Consider the following 7,914-nt stretch of genomic DNA (forward strand, 5'->3'; position numbering starts at 1 on the left):
TGTTGGTCAAACTGTGTAAATGCTATTATTATGTTTTATATCCGGAGTGCTTGCCTTTGTACCTCATGTCTATGAGTCTAGCTATTTTCGTTGTCATAATACATTTCATATTTAAGCATTTTGTTTCTTTAAACATTGTTACTAGTTGTGGGTTCTATTATCTAGCCCAATCTGCGCGTTGTAATTTCCAGATACAATGTGCAGGTTTGCTTAAAACAAATACCAGAATGTAAGTGTAGGTGGGTGTGGGTAGTGGGGGATCTTTGGTGGTTGACATCTGACTTCTATTTGAAGTGGTTTATTCTTTGAGTAATGATGCTTGCAGCTTTTGTAAGAGTATAGTGGCCTGCATCTAAAATCAGTATCTACAAAAAAAAAATTGGATTAGAGTCTCTAACTTGATTTGTAGGAGGAATAGAAACTAGAAGAGGTGCCTGAAATTACCCACAGAGTATACCTGGATATTGATATTGAGGGAGAGCACTTAGGTACAGTTTCATGTCAATACTATTACATGAACTACCTTTCACCGATTTCATATTGGTTTCCTATCCACTAATAACTTCTATTTCCACTTTTACATTTGCAGGTAGAATTGTGATTGGATTATATTGTAACAACCCAAACCTAAAATTAATATTTAACTATTAATTTATTGGAGGAAAAGACTAAAATGCCCTTAGAATATTTTATTGAGGAAAAGGTTGACCTTTTCACCGAGAAAGAATTTGACCGTTTCACTTACACCGTTGCGTAGAGCGCGACGAAACGAGTCCGTAGACACGTTGTAGGCTCAAATTGGAATTATAACGAAGAAAATATGGTCAAAATACGCTCAAGGCCAAAAAGGTAATTTTGAAAAGTTAGATTTTAAAACCTCAGTTTCTCTCTCTCTCTCCGGGGGGTGCTGTCTCTCTCTCCTTCGCGTGACAGCAGCGCAGCCGGCCACGTTTTGGCGGCCATTCGTTCGTCCGGCCACCAAACTCGACGGGGCCGGTACCAAAATGACCGGGCTTCCTTCCTCTTCCTATCCCGACCAATTTCAGCCGCTGGAACCGCCGGTACTGGCTGGAAATTGAAGAAATCCGAGCTGTTTCCGGACAGATTTTGACAGATTTTCAAATCGCTCGTTCTCTCTCATTTCTCCACCAAATCGGACGAATGAGGTATGGATTCTCGACTATTTTTCATGATCTAGCTGCCTGTTGGTTAGGATTCCAGAAATTTTGAGAGTTTGTAGTTCGATTTTGGAATTAGGTTTCGGCCGATTTTCAAATTGAATTTCCAGCCACTTACGGCCACTTTTTGGGGTAGGTCCAAGAACAAAAGTGGTTCCAAATAGGGTTTTTTACCTAGGATAGGAGTTTTGAGCCGAGATATTGAGCTTTTCGGCGAGGCGTTATCGCTTTAGGCACCACGCGCTGCCCGCGTGTGGCGGCGCATGGGCAATAGGGTGGGGACCACAGTCAGTCCTAGAATGATCTCTTAGTCCTCACGAGCGCGTAGGATTTCACGGATCTTAATTCGGATATCGTTTGAACCCCGAACGGATCTCGCCTACTGTGCGATTTCCGGGTTCAATACGTTTGAACCGTTGGATCGTAGTTAATTCCAAGTATGTTAATGTAGACTTTCTCAGGATTGTATAGTATTTGACGAATCATAAAACGAAGTCCCGGATACTCCAGAATGGTCAGCCTAGGCAGTTTCTGTAAGCGGTTCAAATGCAATTAGAGCAGGAGGAAAGAACTACGTGTGGCTTGATCCCTCGGCAAAGAATGCGTGGCGACCTACGATTATCGGCGCAGCCACGAGTTAGAGGCTTAGGGTTTATGTTCACATTTTTTAGGGTATTTTGGTCATTCGACCCACGATTACAGTGCGATTTTAAGCGAGTTGGCCGGTTTCAAAGTGGAATTTGGGTGGTCGTTTCATATATGGTCAGGTTGTATCAAAAACTGTTGGTACGTGTTCATTTCATGTTGGTTTGTTTGTGACAAATCAAATGGCAGGAGAGCAGGGAAATATTCTTCTTCTATAGGCCAAAAGTTAACAAAGAGGAAGCTCACAGCCCAGATGATCGATCAATTTCTACCCTAGGCATGGTTTCCTCCAATTGATCCTCCAAACCAGCATATCCTTTTCGAGACAATCGATGATTGTACTCAACTTTCTCCCTAATCTGTGAATGTTGAGAATGCACAGACTCAAATTCTTTGGATAACCTTGAAGCTACAAAGGCATCCCATTCTGCTTTCTCTATTAATTTATATACTTCAGGTGGTTGGCTTAATTTCTCCCTCTCCTTGATGTATGGAAGGATATAATGCCTCGTCAGTGTAGACTTGAAATCCTTCTATTTCTTGGCAGCAGAAGATAACACCGAGGTCTTGCCCCTTGACCTACCACAAAAGCCATGACAACGGCTTCCCAAATCTGCTCCTTTATATCCTTGGGGATTTCAGCCCATTTCTTGTCCACAAGTGGGACTTTGGAGCGTGCCAATACACCAATGTAGGACTGCATCTCAGTATGTGCAGGGCCACATCCTTTCCCCCTTTTATTGTACTCAACAAGCTGGCTTGATTTTCTGCAATTTTCTCTTCACAACCACGAGGCATTGTGCTCATACCTCGACGACTTTGAATCCTCGAAATTGTTGTCGTCTTTGGTGGGTTCTGTCTCGTGGATGAAACAAACTTCATCTTCTTCAAGGGCTTGTCTTGAGGTTACCATTCCAAGCTCCTTAGCTCCATTTTTTAGAGCGAGTCCTTACTTTGGTCTTGAGAAACCATGGTTCTGAAAAAACAAACACGCAAGTGAAAATATTTGGAAAAAATTAGAACACAAGCGGCGGTTATTTATAAAATCGACGTATGATAAGATTTTACACGACGTAATAACATAACATCAGACGTAATAAATGTTTAAAACGAGAGTACTTAAACAACGACGAAACAATATTAAAGAAGACGTAATAAGAACTTATTACGGCGATATTTACATGACGTCGTGATATTCAAATTCACACGGCGTAAATATTAATATAACGTCGTGTTATGGATATTCACACGACGTAAATAATAAGCTACCGTCGTCTTTATAAGAAACGAAAAACCTTTTTCTTTCTCTGTGAATGTTTGATTGCAGGTTTAATTTCTCTGAAACATGGTTTTTGTTTTTCCTAATTTGATAAAATACAAAGAAAAGAAAGAAAGGTTTGGCATCTTTTATAGACGACGGTATCTTAGTATAACGTCGTGGTATGAACATTCACACGGCGTCAATAATAAGATACCATCGTCTATATAAGATACAAACCCTGCTTTCTTTGTCTTTGTATTTTATCAAATTAGAAAAAGCAAAACCATGGTTGAGAGAAATCAAACCTGCAATTAAACAAGCAAATAAAAAATTGACCGTCATTTTAAAAACAACTTAGATCAATTTTAAGACGACGCTAGGATGAGTGACGAACCGCCGTGGTCTACATATTTAACCACGTAAATAAGAAGCTACCGTCGTCTTATTTAGTTGAAGTAATTGTGTTCAAAGTTGGAAACTTTCCCTCTCTGTCTGTGTATTTTATCAAACTTGGAAAGAATAAAAATGATTTTCGCAGAAAAAAGGTAAAAAGATTTTCAAAACAAAAACCATATGAGCATGCAAAATAGCAACAAAAATAGTGAGAAATGAAAGCACCTTTTGCATGCAATAAGCTTTCTCTCGAGTTTGGTGTTTAAGTTCGGAGGCGACAGCGAAGGCGAGAGGAAGGCGATGAGATACTCGGCGATTGCTCGACAAGGAAAAAGGCGAAAAGTTTTCTCTCGGGTTTGGAAGCAGATTGCATGTGTAAGTCAGGTGAGACGAAAGTTGTATATATATACAAACCATTTCATAGTAATAAGACGGCGGTTTACATAGAACGACGACGTATTAATAGACAAACTACGATGATAATTTGAACTTAGGACGTGGTAAATAAATACGACAGTAGTGTTGTAGGTACCGCCGTAGTAAACTCCTAAATAAAAGTCGATAAATCAATATCTCGCGTCATGGTAGAAGTATTTAACACGACGTTTTTTGTAATTTACCGACGTTTATTTTTATAATATACGTCGTTTTTTGTAATATACCGATGTGGAATTTTGTAAATAGACGGCGGTTTTGTGTAAGGACCGCCGTGGGTTTTAAAAATTTATTGTATAAATTTGTCGCTTTCTTTCAGTTTCAGTTTTAATTTAGGTTTCCAAGTTCTTCCTCTCTCAAAGACACTCTCTCTCACATCTCGAAGACAATAATTTGGATGTCTTTCTCAAAGAGAAATGGAGCTTACTCTCCAACAAATCTATGTCCACAAGAGGAAGCTTGTCAATCCTGATAGGAGACTTAGTGCTTCTGAATACTCATTGCATTCCATCAAAAGAGATGCAAGCCTGGCCTCCACTCGCTGTCGAAGGAAAGTTTGCTTCTCGAAACACTGAAGATCGGATGTCGACCTCACTTCGATTTTCTTGGCTAAGAAGATCTGTCAGGTTTGTGATAGAAGAAGATGGGTTATCCGTAGAGCTTCTGAAGAAGAAGATGGGTTTGCAAGAATGCGATAAAGAATAGAAATGGCTTCAGAAAGAGAACGGTTAAAGAAATTGAAACAACGACGGTTTTATGTTCTACTAAGCGTCTTTTTGTAAACTAAGGCGGCGTAATATTTTTCGCGGCGTGTATTCGTTTTTAAAACGTCTAATGTGTAATATAACCGACGTGGATTTTATTTTTATAATTATAAATATAACTTTTTTCCCTTGTTCTTTGATTTATTTTTCAAAAGCGATTGCCTTATAAATAGAGTTTTTTTCACGAGGAAATTAATGTTCTAGAATTTGTAAAGTTTCTTTTTTGGGTGACTGATTTAAATCAAATGCGAATATAAAAACAACGACAGTTTGTTGTTATACCGTCGTCTTTTTTAATTTAAAACGACGCAATATTTTTTTCGCAACATGGATTCGTTTTTAAAACGTCTTTATGTGACGTGGATTTTATTTTTATAATTATAAATGTAAATTTTTTTCCCTTGTTCTTTCAGTTTATTTTCAAAAGCGATTGCCTTATAAATAGAGTTTTTTTTCCCGAGAAATTAATGTTCTAGAATTTGTAAAGTTTCTTTTACTGAGGGACTGATTTAAATCAAATACCAATATAAAAACAACATTGTTTGTTGTTATACCGTCGTCTTTTTAAACTAAAGCAGCATAATATTTGTTTGACACAGATTCTTTTTCAAGCGTCGTTATGTGTAATATAACCGACGTGGATTTTATTTTATAATTATAAATATAATTTTTTCCCTTGTTCTTTCAGTTTATTTTCAAAAGCGATGCCTTATAAATAGAGTTTTTTTTCCCGAGGAAATTAATGTTCTAGAATTTGTAAAGTTTCTTTTCTGGGGGACTGATTTAAATCAAATACCAATATAAAAACAACGATTGTTTGTTGTTATACCATTGTCTTTTTAAACTAAAACAACGCAATATTTTTTTCGCGGCGTGGATTCGTTTTCAAGCGTCATTATGTGTAATATAACCGAGCGTGGATTTTATTTTATAATTATAAATATAATTTTTTTCCCTTTTTCTTTCAGTTTATTTTTCAAAAGCGATTGCCTTATAAATAGAGTTTTTTCGAAAATTAATGTTCTAGAATTTGTAAAGTTTCTTTTAGGGTGGTGATTTAAATAAAATACGAATATAAAAACAACGACTATTTTTGTTATACCGTCGTCTTTTCTTGTCGTCTTAAGTAAGACTAAAGCAGCGTAATGTATTTGTTAACCAGCGTGGATTATTTTGTTAAACCGTTATGTATAATTGTTTGGGCCAAAAATTGACACATCCAAAAAAAAGATGGGCCCAAAAAGAAGAGTCCATTAAGGCTCATTAGAGCAAACAAAGTGAGGCCCAGCAATAAGAAGAGAGTCGAGAAGAAGGAACAATCCCACGTGGCAACCTACGGGATAAAAGTCGAGCAATGGCAACCGGGATAAAAAGTCGACAATGGCGGAAGTCAATGCATTGCCATAGAAGAAGTGATTGAAGGGTTCATGACATCAAGTTGATTACGAAGGCGAAGATCAAATCCCTCTTATATATGTATATTGAGATTTTCTTACATCTTCTCGAGAAGGTAATTCTCCCAATAAGATAAGCAAGTTACAATCTCGAGAGAGGATAGCGAGAAGCGAGGAGCTATCGAGAAAGGAATCAAACTAACCATCACAGGTAAAATATCACAAGGCGGTTGAAAAGCAGTGATCGCCTATCTGAGAGCCTATCTGCCAAAACTGAAGAAGAAGAGGAAAAGGGGAAAATATCTTTGCCGCCCAATAAAAAAACACAATCACCCTACTCCAGAGAAGAAACAGTTTTACTATAAATACAAGAAGGAGTGAACAGGGTAGAGGACACTCAAAAACAACCAAAAAAATCAATCAAAAACAAAAACTCAAAATGATCACTTGATCTCAAAAAACCTTCAAAACACTGAAGCAACCAAAACTCATTGAGCCAAGACACTCACAAACAAACAACTCAACCAGAAGCTCACTTGAATTCCAAGTGAAAACCAGCTTTAGATTAGAATTCCCAAGGTTCAGACTTAGCAAAAACCAAGACAGTAGAGCTTGAGCTTTTCCCAAACATGAAAACCTCAACAAATTTCACGGTCGATCTCTAGCCCATGAAGTCCTCGAACGAGCCATACGCCCTTACGGTGAAGAAGCGCGATTACGCCCTCGAAGCTTCACAAAAGCTTAAAGTACATTGAAGCTCTGCGGAATCAACCTTTGGTATCGATTTATAGTTGAAGCTTAGCAATCGAGTTGTCAGCGGTCGATCCGGCCGGGCGGTTCGATCCGGCTGGACATTTCGATCCAGCCAGGCAGAGCCTCCCATCCGGTAAATGGATTTCCGTATCTTCATCTCTCTAGCATGAGTATTTATTGTTCTAGTTTTGTACAAGGCGATTACGCCTAAAAGCGATTTAAATTCCATCGATTACGCTAAAAGCAGTTTAAATTTCATCAACCATTACGGCGAGAACAACCTCTTTATCTTGAGATAAATTGTTAAAGTCCTCACGATCTGAGGCAAGAAAAGAACTTACTTGGGAGATATTCCTCACCCAAATTCACAATCGTTTGTTTGCAGAAATCAGTAACTTAGGGGCGCAAGTTATCCATTCCAAACTAAGTTTGCTAGAATTTTTACTAGCGATGTACGCTTTCGCACACCAAAAAGCGACTTGTTGACAGTCTATGGTTCTCAAAGCGTTGGGAACTTTGCCCTTCCATCACGAGAGTAAGCGCATAAAGCGGGCAAGCGATAATATGCAAGCGTGGATTTGTTTTTTAATTATAAATAGGGTTTTTTTTCACAGGTGCTTTCAGTTTTAGTATTCGATTAGGGTTTCAACTTCTTCTTGCCCCTTTCTCTGTCTCACCTCATCTCTTGGGAGGCAATTGTTTGAATGTTGGTTTGGGTGTATGTTTGTGTATCTGATTCACAAACATACACACATCACCAATTTTCAAAAAATTGTCTTCGATTGCAAATCTGTAGCTACCGTCGTGAAGTTTTAGGAGGCAATTGTTTGGATGTTGATGTGTGTGTGCGTTTGTGTAGATACACAAACGCACACACATCATCCACTTCAAAAAATTGTCTCTCGATTACAAATCTAAAGTGCCGTCGTCAAATTTGAGAAGTAATTTTTGGATGTTAATGTGTATGTACATTTGTGTATCTCAAAGACACAAATACATATACATCATTAACCTCTAAAATATTGTCTTTAATAAGATTCGATGAGCAGCGAGTTCCATCTTGTAAGATTTCTAACCCTTGTGATCTCGGA

Source organism: Prunus mume, linkage group LG8 (genome assembly GCF_029339155.1).
Source record: "Prunus mume cultivar Tortuosa linkage group LG8, ASM2933915v1, whole genome shotgun sequence".
In the NCBI taxonomy this organism is placed as follows: Eukaryota; Viridiplantae; Streptophyta; class Magnoliopsida; order Rosales; family Rosaceae; genus Prunus; species Prunus mume.